Raw genomic sequence first — 13,498 nt, forward strand, 5'->3', positions numbered from 1 at the left:
CTCTTCACGGGTTTAGGGCTAATTGAAAAAGAGAAGAGTTGGGAAATTCATCAAAGGGCATACAATGTTTTGAGTGCAAAGGTTTTGGACATGTGCGTTTGGAATGTGCGAATTTGCTGAAGCCAAAGAAGAAGAAAATGATTATGAATAACTCTGAAACTGATTCAGATGATGGTGAAGAGTTGAAGAGTTTTATGGCGTTTACAACCTTTGAGTCAATTACATCTGTAGTAGGAGGTGTATTAGCGTCTATGTCAGGGTTTGCGTCAGCGTCTACAACATGAGCTGTAATATAAAGTGACAATGATCAAAGTGATGACGATGCTGCAAGTATCAGTGATGAAGAGTTTCATGAGAATTACAAAGCCTTATATGAGCATTGGCTTAAAATAGTTGAGGAGAATTTAGTGTTAACTAAGGAGAAACTCAAGTTAGAGGCTAAAGTCATTGAACCACAGAAATATGCGGCAGAAAAAGAAGAAGAAGCATCACAAGCTAAAATACAACTTGAAGAAACTCAAAAGAATTTGAGTGTGCTTAATAATGGCACAAAGAAGTTGGATCATATTCTGCATATTGGCAAGACTGATAAGTGTGGCCTTAGATTTAAAGGAAAACTTTTAACATAGGAGAATCACATTCTGATAAGTGTAATCCAATATTATAGTCTATATAAATAAAATTTAGAATTAGACTCTTACAATGATGCTTCAACCCATATAAGACCATTAAAAAAACAAATTGAGATAATGTAGAAGAGATGAGAGAATGATTATTTATAAGCTTATAATCTAAAATAGATAATGAGTATCTTTTCAACTTAATTTTCTTTATGTATATGATTAAATGTGTTGCATATAGGCCTGAGCATAAAATCAGAATCCGAAAAAACCGATCCGCTCATTAATTTTATGCTCAGCTCTTTCATCTCATGCTTAGTTCGGATCGCATAAATCGGGTTATTTGGGTAATTTGGATAATTCGGACCGGTAAATTGGGTAATTCAGATCAAATGTCTGATTTAATCAGATAATTCGGATCTAAATACGGATCTGAAACCAAAATTATACATGTTTCGGTTACACATCAGGTTTCCAAAAAATTTTGTTAACCAATCTGATCCGCAAATCATTAGGATCCTAATCGGATTCTAAACATCCCAATCCAAAAAATCCGAAATCCGAATTATCCGATCCGACCCGAATACGAAAACCGAACGTCCAGGCCTAGTTGCATATGTGATTAATTGTGAATTTTATATATACTGTATGATTTATTTATTTATGACACATTATTAATTAACTCATTTATATATAAAAGTAAGGTTTCACTATCAATGTAACTTAAAAATATATATATATATATATATATATTATTTCCAGTTAAATCACAAATAACACATTCAATTATATACATTTAACTCACACTTTAATATAAACTAGAAATCATTAAATTATGCATTAACTATATTATATTTCTCCATTCAATTATATTCAACAAACTATAAATTAAAGTTGTAACTCCCATAATTTATTTTCTATATTGTAACTCCCATCACTTCTCATTCTATAAATACTCATTTTCTCATTCTCTAATCCTCTTCTACTATATCTCAAATATTAACTTTTCTTTTTGTTTTGTTTTAAGTATTTTTTTTTGTTCTTGTTGTTGTATGGGTTGAAAAAATCAATTTAAATATCATTGTAAAAGCTTAATTCTAAATTATAATTTTAGAGACTATATGATATATATATATATATATATATAAATATTACATTGTTTTTTTTAAAAAAAAAAAAATTCATCTCCATTGTCTATTTAGATCATCATCTTATAAGTAATCATTCTCTCATTCTTTTCCATTATATTCATGTATCTATTTATTATGTTATTATATGGGTTGAAAATCAATGGAAACATCATTATAATTAAGGATTTGATTCTAAATGTGTTTTAGAAAGTATGATATATATCTAACATTTTTTTCATTTTTAGTTTATTTCTAATGCCATATATACAAGATTATACTTATTTTTCTTTAATTTCAAATTTTTAATTTAAATTCACATATGTAAAATAAAATTTTTTATGGCTATAACAAAACTTTCATGTTAAATAAATTTTTGTAATTCAGTTTTAATATATGTAGCATTCTATTTAGTTATTGTGATCCAATAGATAATTATATAATGATCGTTATAATGTTTATTTTTTTAAAAAAGAGCTTATTAATAAAGATCGTTATACAGTAAAACCTCTATAAATTAATAATGTTGGGACCATAATATTTTATTAATTTATCTATAAATTGACGACAAAAAAATAATAATTTATCTATAAATTAATATTTATTATTTTCTGAAGTTACTTTTGTAAACTCTTCTCCTCCTAATTGGGCAACCAATCAAGGAGTTATTTATTAATTAATGTGTGGTTGACAAAAAAAAATTTATAGAGAGATTTGGTTTAATTTTTAAATTTCTAAAAAAATATGAACTTGATGTTTTAGATCTTAAATTATGGAATTTAGATTTGATATTTAGAAAAAAGTTTTTCAGCCAAAAGTTACAAAGATTATAAGGGAATTCACTAATACAAACAATATACGTAAATTCAAATTTAGGATTAATGACCTCATGTGTCATATTTTAACATCATAAAAGACTATCAAAATAAAAATTATGCATACAATTCATACAAACTTATTGAAAAAATTAGTTATTTTCATTACGTAGGTATAAATTATAATAGAACACTTTCTTTTTAAAAAACAAAACAATTGTTTTATACAATAAAAGTTAGAGACAATCACTAACAAAAATTTAAATTCTTAGACATTAAATAATGCATTAGTATATTCTATTTATATATACATATAAATATATATTATTTATATGATTATTAATTGAGAAATTGTTAAAAATGCCCCTTCTTCAATACCCCTTTTCAAAAATGCCCCCTTTGAGAGTCCATTTTTAAGTTTGCCCTCTTTTAATTTTTAATGACCATTTTACCCTTATTTGAAACAAAATTAGGTCCACAAAATACAAAATATTTTTTGGCAGGAAAAGTGATCCCGCAATTTTCCCGCCAAAACACTTATAAAAAACCTTTAAAATACCTTGTAAAATTTTCCCGCCAAAAAATTTTTTTTGCGGGAAAAGTGATTCCGCAATTTTTTTGGCGGGAAAATTTTTGGCGGGAAAAATTTACAAGGTATTTTAAAGGTTTTAACGAAGTATTTACAAGTGTTTTGTAAGGTTTTACAATGTATTTTAAAAGATTTTACAAGGTACTTATAAAGTTTTATAAGGAATTTATAACTTGTAAAAAACTTGGGAAACCTTATAAAAAACTTGGAAAATCTTATAACTTGCAAAACCTTATAAAATAGCTTGTATGATCTTATAATATCTTATAAATACCTTATAAATACGTTGTAAAACCTTTTAAAATACATTGTAAAACCTTATAAATATCCTGTAAAAAACCTTTTAAATACCTTGTAAATTTTTCCCGCCAAAAATTTTCCCGCCAAAAATTTAACACCAAAAAAATTACGGAATCACTTTTCCCGCAAAAAAACTTTTTTGGCGGGAAAAAATTTTACGGGAAAATTTACAAGGTATTTAAAGGTTTTACAAGTTTTTACAAGTGTTTTGGCGGGAAAAATTGAAGGATCATTTTTCCCGCCAAAAAATATTTTGTATTTTGTGGACCTAATTTTGTTATATTTCCTTATATATTTGTAATATCTTTTATTAAAAGAAGGGTAATTTAGTCATTTTGTACATAAAAGGGGTATTTTTAAAAATGAACAGCCAAAGGGGGCATTTTTGAAAAGGGGTATTGAAAAAGGAGCATTTTTGTGAGTCTCCCTTATTAATTTATGATATTATTGGGACCATATTTTTACATAGGGATTTCAAAAAAATTATTATCTTATTATCTTATCGAATTTGATTAATTTTTACATTGGTCCTACTCGGGACCGACAAAATTTATTATTTTATCGTGTTTATTAATTTATCGAGTATTAATTTATAGAGGTTCTACTGTATGAAGAGTTTTTGAGGTTTAAGTGTTTTTAGAAAACAAAAAGAGCTCCATTAAAAAAATGTGGTCCTTAAGATTTTTTTTTTTGGGCAAAAGAAAAAAAAAATCTTAAGGACCAAATTTTTTTAATGGAGCTCTTTTTTAATGGTCCTTAAGATTTAAAAAGTTGAAATCATATGTTTTATGAAGATTATTTAATTTATTTTATAAAAGTAATATATAACATGTGTATACTATACAATATATTGTATATATTTTGTAAAGTAATATATAACATATGTTTATTAATATATACAAAATAATATGGTTGTTGTGAACTGTGTCTTTCATTAATAGAATAAGGGATATATATACAAGGATAATAGCAGGATACAGAGAATAAGGTAAAACCCTAATGGGCCATGGGCCGGTTATGGAGTCCATCCATATGGTTTATAACACTTCCCCTTGGAAGACATAACCGTGCCCGATACTAAACCAAGATCTCTATAATGCGCTGGGGAATGTTGTCTCATTAAAACCTTACCAGGAAAACCCAGTGGGACAAAACCATGGTGAAGGAAAAAGAGTACAACACGCATTACTCCCCCTGATTTGAGCATCACTGTAGATCCTTAAGTCCGCACATTCCGATCTGATGAATGAGCTTCCAGAACGTTGAAGTCGGCAATGATTTGGTGAATAGGTCAGCTGAATTCTCACTTGACCGGATATGTTGAACTTTGACCTGACCGTCCTTCTGTAATTCATGAGTGAATTAGAGCTTTGGCAAAATGTGCTTCGTCCGGTCTCTCTTAGTGTAGTCATCCTTGAGTTGAGCAATACAGGCTGCGTTGTCTTCAAATATGATGATCTTTGATGTAGTAGTAGATGCGCCTTAAGGAAGGCTGCCTACGTACCCTTGGAAGGGATCAAGCCACACATAGTTCCTATTCATTGACCATACCATAATCTGATCTTATGAATATCCTGCATTAGTAAATCAAACTAAACCAAAGCAAACTGGTCCTTCTTTGGTTAGATCAGTATAGAATAAACCCAAGTAAACAACGCAGGAAAAATAGACTTTAAAACTTAATCAAACCTTCCTTTAAACCTTTCCAGTGCCTTTGGGTTGATCATGAACTAAATTTAGACAGAAGACTCACGGCAAAACAAATGTTTGGTCTAGTGTGTCTAGCCAAATTCATTAGAACTTCTATGGCACTGAGGTATGGCATTTCCAGACTGAATGAATCACTATCCAATCTGAGGCTTCTCACCACCATTGGACCTGGTCAATGGGCGGGCCTGGTCCTTATTAAATCTCCTTGAGTACTCTTTCAGTGTATGCCATTTGATGCACAAGGATTCCATTATTCACGTACTCAGGTTGTAATCCCAAACAGAACTTAATTATTGCCTAGGTCTTTCATTTGAGATTCTTTCTTTAGATATACTCAACTGTTTGGGCGATTACCCAGAGGTTTAAATCATTCATATACACTTCTATGATTACAAATCCTTTGTTTGCAAACTTCTTGATAAAAATACATGGACTGATCGGATCGTTTTTATAGCCTTCTCTGATGAGATATTCACTTAACCGGTTATACCACATATGTCCGCTTTGTTTTAGTCCATATAAGGATTTGTCCAGCCTTATGCAGTGCTGTTCTCGAGAATCTTTCTTATCTTTGAGCTCAATACCCTCTGGTAATCTCATATATTATCCAGTGGACTTATATAAATATGCAGACATTACATCCATTAGCCGCAAATCTTTCTCTTTTATATAGCCAGACTTAGCAAAGATTTAAATGTCTTAGCATCCACCACAGAGGAGAATATCTCCTCTATTTCTGGTCTTTGTGTGAATCCTTGTGCGACAAGCCGTGTCTGATATATTACGCTTTCACTATGTTTATTTCACACAATCACAAAGACTCATTTGTCCCACTGGCTTTACATTGAATGGTGTCCTTTGTATTGGACCAAACACATTCTTCTTCTTAATGATTCTTAGCTCCACGTTTTATGGTCTTGTACCATTTTAATCAATCAGGTCTTTGAGTGCACTCTAGTATAGACGTGGGCTCCTGATCCTCATTCATTTCAGTTGCTACCTTGTGCGCAAATATTTTATCATTGATGTCGACATCTTTTCGGTTCCATTGTATTCTAGACATGATATAGTTTATAGAGATCTCTTTACACCTTCAGGACCTTGAGGTTTGGCGTCCCGAACCTCATTGATTGGTACCTTAGGGTTATGTCTATTAGCCGGCCATGTCTATGGTTTCTTGAACCTTCTCGGTTTCCCTTGCACCTTTCTTTGATTTCCGAGGGTTCTTGTCTTTGGAACCTTTTGGGTCTACCACGTTTCTTATGTGTTGTAGCCTCTGTAGCAACTTGATTGTGTTCCTTGTGAACATCAATACGTACTGGTGCATTATAAGCTGGTATGTACGATTTTGTTACTCTCTTTGGGTCATTATAGGAATCTTGGTAACTGTTTTAGCTAGCTTTTATAGATATATAGTCTTTTGGATCTCTGATGGAGTCCGAGGATCTTGCCATGTGAAGGATGTTTGATTCCATATAAGTTCTTTGACCAGCTTGTTAGTCTCTCCACCCAGTGTTGGGAAAACGGATTCATTGAGATGACAATCCTTGTATCTGGCCTTTGGCTCGAGATACTTAATGATGGTGGGAGAATCATTTTTAACGTATATTCCCATCCCCTTTTGAGGTCCCATCATTTGCTCTCTGTGGTGGTGCTATGGGTAAATAGGTGACACACCCAAATGTCTTTAGATGGGAAACGTCTGGCTCATGACCCGTTAGCAATTGGGATGGGGAATATCTATGTTTACTAAATGGCCGAATGCGTATTAATTCAACAGCGTGTAAAACTGCATGTCCCCAAGCTGAGACCGGAAGCTGCGACCTCATGAGTAATGGTCGAGCAATTAGTTGATTTCGTTTAATGAGGGATTCAGCTAATCCGTTCTGTGTATGGACATGTGCCACAGGATGTTCCACACTTACCCCCATGTCCATACAATAGTCATTAAATGCTTGGGAAGTGAATTCACCAGCATTATCTAAACGTATGGTCTTAAGAGGAAAATCTGGAAAATGGGCTCGCAATCTGATCATTTGGGCCAATAACCTAACAAACGCTTGGTTCCTAGAAGACAATAGGCAAACATGCGACCAGCGGGTCGATGCATTGATTAAAACCATGAAGTACCGAAATGTTCCACAAGGTGGATGGATCGGACCACATATGTCTCCTTGAATTCGTTCCAGAAAATTTAAGGTCTCTTTAGACACTTTGACTGGTGAAGGTCGAGTGATAAGCTTCCCTTGTGAACAGGCTATGCACGTGTGGTGCTTAGGGAAAACTCGGTTTTCTTTAAGGGTGTGCCCTTTAGAACTTTGAATTAATTTACGCATCATATTCGAACCGGGCTGGCCAAGCCGGTCATGCCATTAGTGAATCTCTCAGTAAACTCTTTTGCTTACTTTATTAGCCTTTATCATATTGACCTTGGCATAGTAAAGATCTATGACGCGGGTATAGTCTCTAAGACCTTCTCATGGTCTTCGGGTGTTCTTAGTAATATATGGGAATCCTTTGTTCCCTTCACCCTTAGTTTCAATGTGGAAACCATTCAAACACTTTTCTTTGAAACTCAACAAGGCCCCTTTGAGCTGGGTGAATATGAAGCATCTGAGGATGCGTGCCCTTGGGAATATGGGCCTGCCATGGGCCTGCCCTTAGCCTTCACTAAATTAAGCTATACCCGCAATTTGGCTAATCAACCATGTCTTTGGATATTTTGTTGGCATTCCGAAGTCTCATAGTCATCTATCTCATGGTCGAAATCTTCTTCACCATTGTGATGAACTAAATGAACTTCTAGATTCTTTTCAAACTCTCTTGATAGAGATCAATGAGATTCTTAGGAGTCATGCACGTCTTAGTCCAATGGTTTCCCCATTCCTCATCAGTGGCAAACAAGTTTATTTGAGTGTTGTGGTTTGGGTATACCACGGCCTCTAACTCGATTACGACCAAAGTCGGGTCGGCGGCCTTAACCATATGAATTTTTCCTTGATCATATAAATTATAATTGCCACTTCTACCATGGCCATTCCATTTACCATGACTGTGGCCATGATACTTATCTCTTTGTAGGTGGTTAGACTCTTTAGTCTCTTTAGGCTCTTTAGGCTCTTCAGCCCAATGGGCTTCTGATAATGGGGTAGGACCAGGAGGTCTCATTTCACTATTTATAACTCATTGTTTTGCTCAGCAAGTAGCAAAACAAGAGTTTAGAGTTGCATATGTGGTAAAACCTTTTTTCACGATATTGTTGCTGAGGCAATATATTGTTTGTGTGAAAGGTCGAGAATGCTTTCTCTAGCAAGTCATTCTCAGTAACTTCCTCACCACGGAATCTCAGTATTGACACTATTTTAAATAGTGCTGAGTTATACTCATTCATGGACTTGAATTCCTAGAATTTGAGATTCTTCCGATCGAATCGGGCTTTTGGGTAATAGCACCGTTGTTTGGTGGTTATATATATATATATTTTTTTTCAACTCTGTCCTGAGATCCAGAAGATTCTTAATAGTGAGGTATTGATTTTGAGACTCTCATTGAGGTGATGGTGTATGTTAGTAATCGCCTTATATCTTTCTCTTCTGGTGGCATTGTTTCCTTCCACAATAGATTCACCAAGTCCTTTTTCCTTTAGGACAATCTCAGTGTCCAAAACCCATTGTAAATAATTGTCACTAGAGGCATTGAGTGCCGTGTATTCATAATAGTTGATTTCTGATATCTATAATATATAGAGTTAAATGAGAACTCATGTAATCGGTTAGACCAAGTCATGCGGTATTTAAGACCGAGCCATGCTTGTCTTCAGCAAGTGTTTTCTAAACAATCATGTTATATATATATATATGGATGAAATCAACCCTAGAAGATTGATCTAGTATGCAACAACCAAACAATCGGATCATACTAGATTAGGATATTAGGATTTCGCGGTTAAGTTTTAGGGTTTTAGCATCCGCGATTTATAGTACTAGGGTTTTTGCTAGGATTTCGGTTTTATGTATGGAACTTTCTATTTATGGAAACTTTCCTTATATGGAACTTTCCTTTTATGGAAAATTTTTATTTCTCATCTAGAAATAAATCCTAAACAATTATGTACTTTATGGTTTTGGAATATTTACTTATGAAGGAGTTTCCTATTTTGGTAACTTTCCATTTTGGGAAACTTGCTATTTTAGGAAACCTTTTATTTTGGGAAACTTGCTATTTTACGAAACTTTCTATTTCTGTAAACTTTCTTTATATGGAACTTTCTATTTCTGGAAACTTTCCATTTATAGGAAGCTTGATCTTAAACCGTGACTTAGGGTATATTAAACCGGTTTAACCTAGGATTTAGGGTTTCGGTTTACTTTCGGTTTAACTTAGGGTTTATATTAAAACATTCAATCTATCATGCCATTAAACATCTTTCCATTCACTAACTTCTCAATTAATTCTCCAATCATAAATCAAATCACATGTGCCAATTTTCATGCAAATTTTATCTTATCAAACTTTAATTGGATCATGTATATAAAGCATATTAAATAAATAGCACTTATCTTAATTGGAGAACTGAAACAGAGACCCGAGATCTGATACGGAGATTGGAAACAGTTATGTCTCTTAGCTGGTTGGGACCTCCTACAAAATCTCAATATATATAATCCTGATTCCTGAGAAACTCAAAATTTTGCTCATAGAAACATGGCTATTACATTAGTAAAAAGAAAAAAAAATAGGGTTTCTGTAATATACTGCATAAAACAGTTCATAATCAATAACATATAATCCGTTCATAAATCGTACAAAAATATAGACAGGATTGATAATAAATAATCTGTGCAAAATTTGTGCAAATCTACAGACAGAATTGACAACAGATAATCTGTGCAAAATTCGTGCAGAAATACAGATAAAATTGATAACATATAATCCGTGCAAAATTCGTGCAAAACTACAGACAGAATTGACAATAGATAATCTGTGCAAAATTCGTGCAGAAATACAGACAAAATTGATAACATATAATCCGTGCAAAATTCGTGCAAAACTACAGACAGAATAGATAACAAATTATCTGTGCAAAGTTCGTGCAGAAATACAGACAGGATTGATAACAGATAATCCGTGCAAAATTCGTGCAGAAACAAATATGAATAGAAAACTTATCTCGATAGAGTTTAAAATTTTGTTTGCAGAGACAGCTAGGGTTTTGGTTTTGGTTTTTGTGAGAGAGATTTAGGGTTTCGGGATTTTTTAATTTTTAGGGTAAGAGGCTATCGTGCTGATAACGTGTTGTGAACTGTGTCTTTCATTAATAGAATAAGGGATATATATACAAGGATAATAGCAGGATACAGAGAATAAGGTAAAACCCTAATGGGCCATGGGCCGGTTATGGAGTCCATCCATATGGTTTATAACAATGGTAAAGTAAAACTAGCGTGTGAGTTTTCTCTCCCTTCTCTCTCTTGATTTTTCAGAGAGAGAAAGCGATTTTTGGCAAAGACCAATCTCTGTCCAACATCGGCCAGTTTCTTTAACGACGATGGTTGGCTCCTTTCCAGCATCAACCGGCTTCTTTAGCGGTGGTGGCTGGCTTTTGTGTCCGGACATGGTCCGGCTTTGCCCTCTTATCTCGTCGTCCGGTTCCCACTTTACTCTTTCGTGGAATCCGGCTTTAGTTTCTGGTTATTCGATGCCGATTTTATGTTTTTGCTTTCAATAATCATCGTGATCTTAGTACCAATTTCTCTTTTGGGTTTCCTTACCATCCTCCTTTCTCGAGCTTTCTTGGATCCTTCTTTAGATGAAAGTCAATCTTTGTTTTAATTCTAGTCTCTGTCTTTTGGGTTTTAATCAACTTTTAGGGTTTGTTTCAACCCAATTCGATCTGCTCAATCCTTTGATTTGGAATCTCAATCCGGCATATCTCGAAAGATTTAATCATCAAGAGAAATCATGATTTCTCTTTTGTCATAGATCGTTGCTGTTATGGAGGAATTTAGATCAAACTACAAACATAAGTTTTTATTTCTAGATTTTTCTTAAGATTCGATCATTGGTTAGTTTGTTGGAGAGCATCTTTGGTAGCGATATGGTGGAGCAAAGCGGCGGATTTACAAGAGCGATGAGGTTGTCGTGGAGGAATCGGTTGGTTACCGGAATTGATGGTGGTGCTGGGAAGGTAACGATGAAACAATCGTCGGTGTAAGAAATGAGAGTCACATCCACGTGTCATATGTTGCTTTCACTTGTTTTATTTGCGATGTACCTTTTGTATCTTTATGGATTTTCGTTGAGCCCATTGTTGTGGATGTCGGATTCACACACTCAAGTATTTTATTAAGTAGGAAAGATTATTCTTGAGGGGCAAAAATGAATACGTAAAAACTTTATAAATTGCTACCAAAATTGCTATAGTATTTCTTTCTTTAGAGCCAGATCCCCTTACATGGCCATTGGCCCCCATATTTATACATAGAGAAACGACATTAAAATGAATAATTAAGTACAATTATTCCTTCTTAAATGTGTCCGTTTTGATTCTTCGACTTTAATGTTCAACGTTTGAATTTGAGTTGACTCTGATCTTCATGGGCCTCGCCCCTTTTGGCCCAAGTATCTTTAAACCGACTTACCCGTGTCCTCTACACCGAACTCGTGCCTCAGTACAGTCACTTCGGATTCTCAAAATAGTGACAACCACTTCGACCGTCCTTTCGGCTCACGGGTCCAGTGGGCTTCATCCTTTATGGGCCATTATCTTGATTACGTGGCAATCTTTGGTTGGTCTCGTACTTCTGGTGCGGGATCCAACACCAACAATTAGCCCCCCAAGTTCTTCGAAGTGCTATTCCAATTCGGAGGACTTTACATGCTCAAGTGGCCAAAGATTGCGCTCGGGAATCTTTCTGATTTCCCGCCGAAAATCTCATCACTCCTTTAATTTTGGTACTAGCCATTTTTAACCATGTGACATCTGTCATCATTATGACCGTATATTGATTAATTACTATTAAAACGGGAAAAACCTTCCCACTTCCCACACGACTTCCGAGGCGGTTTCATCATTAGCTTGAGGTAACTTCTTTTCACCATTACTCTCTTCTTTTTCTTTTGTGCTTTAATCAAAAACTCTCTCTATTTTCCTTCATAAAAACCTTTCTTCGCCGGACCTTGAATTTTTCGTTTTTCCCAATGGCTTCCGATTCCGATAGACCCGAGTCTCCGTCTTTTGATGAGAGGCGTTCTAGTAACGATGAGTGCACCCGCTCTGATGATATTGCCGGTCCGCACTATAGGTCCACTTGTACTCTTCAATCCCTCGAGCGGTTGAAAGAGCTTTGCCGGATTCCGCCGGAAATTATGGCGGAAGCACAAATAGCTTCCCCCACAGAATCCCCAGAGAACCATCGCGATGGTTACTTCTGTGTGTACGAGATTTAATTCAAGGGTTGCGGGCTGACCTTTCCTCTTCCCGAAGCCCTAGTTCTATACCTAGCGGCCCTTGAAATCGCTCTTCCTCAATTAACCCCCAATCTCCTCCGTACTATTCTTGGAATTATAACAATCGCGGCGGAGGCCGGTTACGTTGTCGGAGTCACTGAACTAAATGAGCTTCTAAGCGTAAGAAGTTCATCGAAGAAAACGGGGTATTTCTCAGCATATCCCAATGCCAACAGGAACATCATTTCGCATCTTCCGAACAAGGATGAAAATTGGCATCATCCTTGGTTTCTGATTAAGAAAACTCCCGCTTCGATTGGAAATCTTGCAGATTTTCTCCCTTCAAAGTGGTCCGCGAAACCCGGTAGTGATTAGGTCGCCCGTATCTTTCCCGGTTGTTTCTTTATCTTTATTGACTAACACCGTTGTTTCATTTCGCAGCTTTCGTCGCTTCCACTCTCCCATCTGAAGAGTTCATCGAATTCTTCAAAATAATTCTTGAAGGGGAGACCCTTTGGAATTCTTTCACTCTCGAACGATTCCTAGAAGCTAACCATAGACTCAGGATGAGTCCACCTGGTCATCTTCACCAAATTCCGCCTCCTCCTTCAACTCAGGGAATGTCATCTCGGGCCCTTGCGGCCAAGCGTAAGTTGCTTTCCAAGCCGATGGCTGAGGCTTGCGAGGAGAAGAAAAAGTTTCTCGCAAGTTCTATAGACAAGAAGGACTACAGCAGGACCTTGCTGGTTGACGATGGCAGCACCGAGGGAGCTCGATCTGTCGCCTCCTTCAGATTAACTCCTCGTCGCAATCGTCGCGACTCACGTTCTCCTCGGAGGGATCAATCTCCTCGCCGTAACTCACCTCGTCCTCCCCGAGATGATTTTA

The sequence above is a fragment of the Arabidopsis lyrata genome, assembly GCF_000004255.2.
Source record: "Arabidopsis lyrata subsp. lyrata unplaced genomic scaffold ARALYscaffold_7, whole genome shotgun sequence".
Taxonomy (NCBI): Eukaryota; Viridiplantae; Streptophyta; class Magnoliopsida; order Brassicales; family Brassicaceae; genus Arabidopsis; species Arabidopsis lyrata.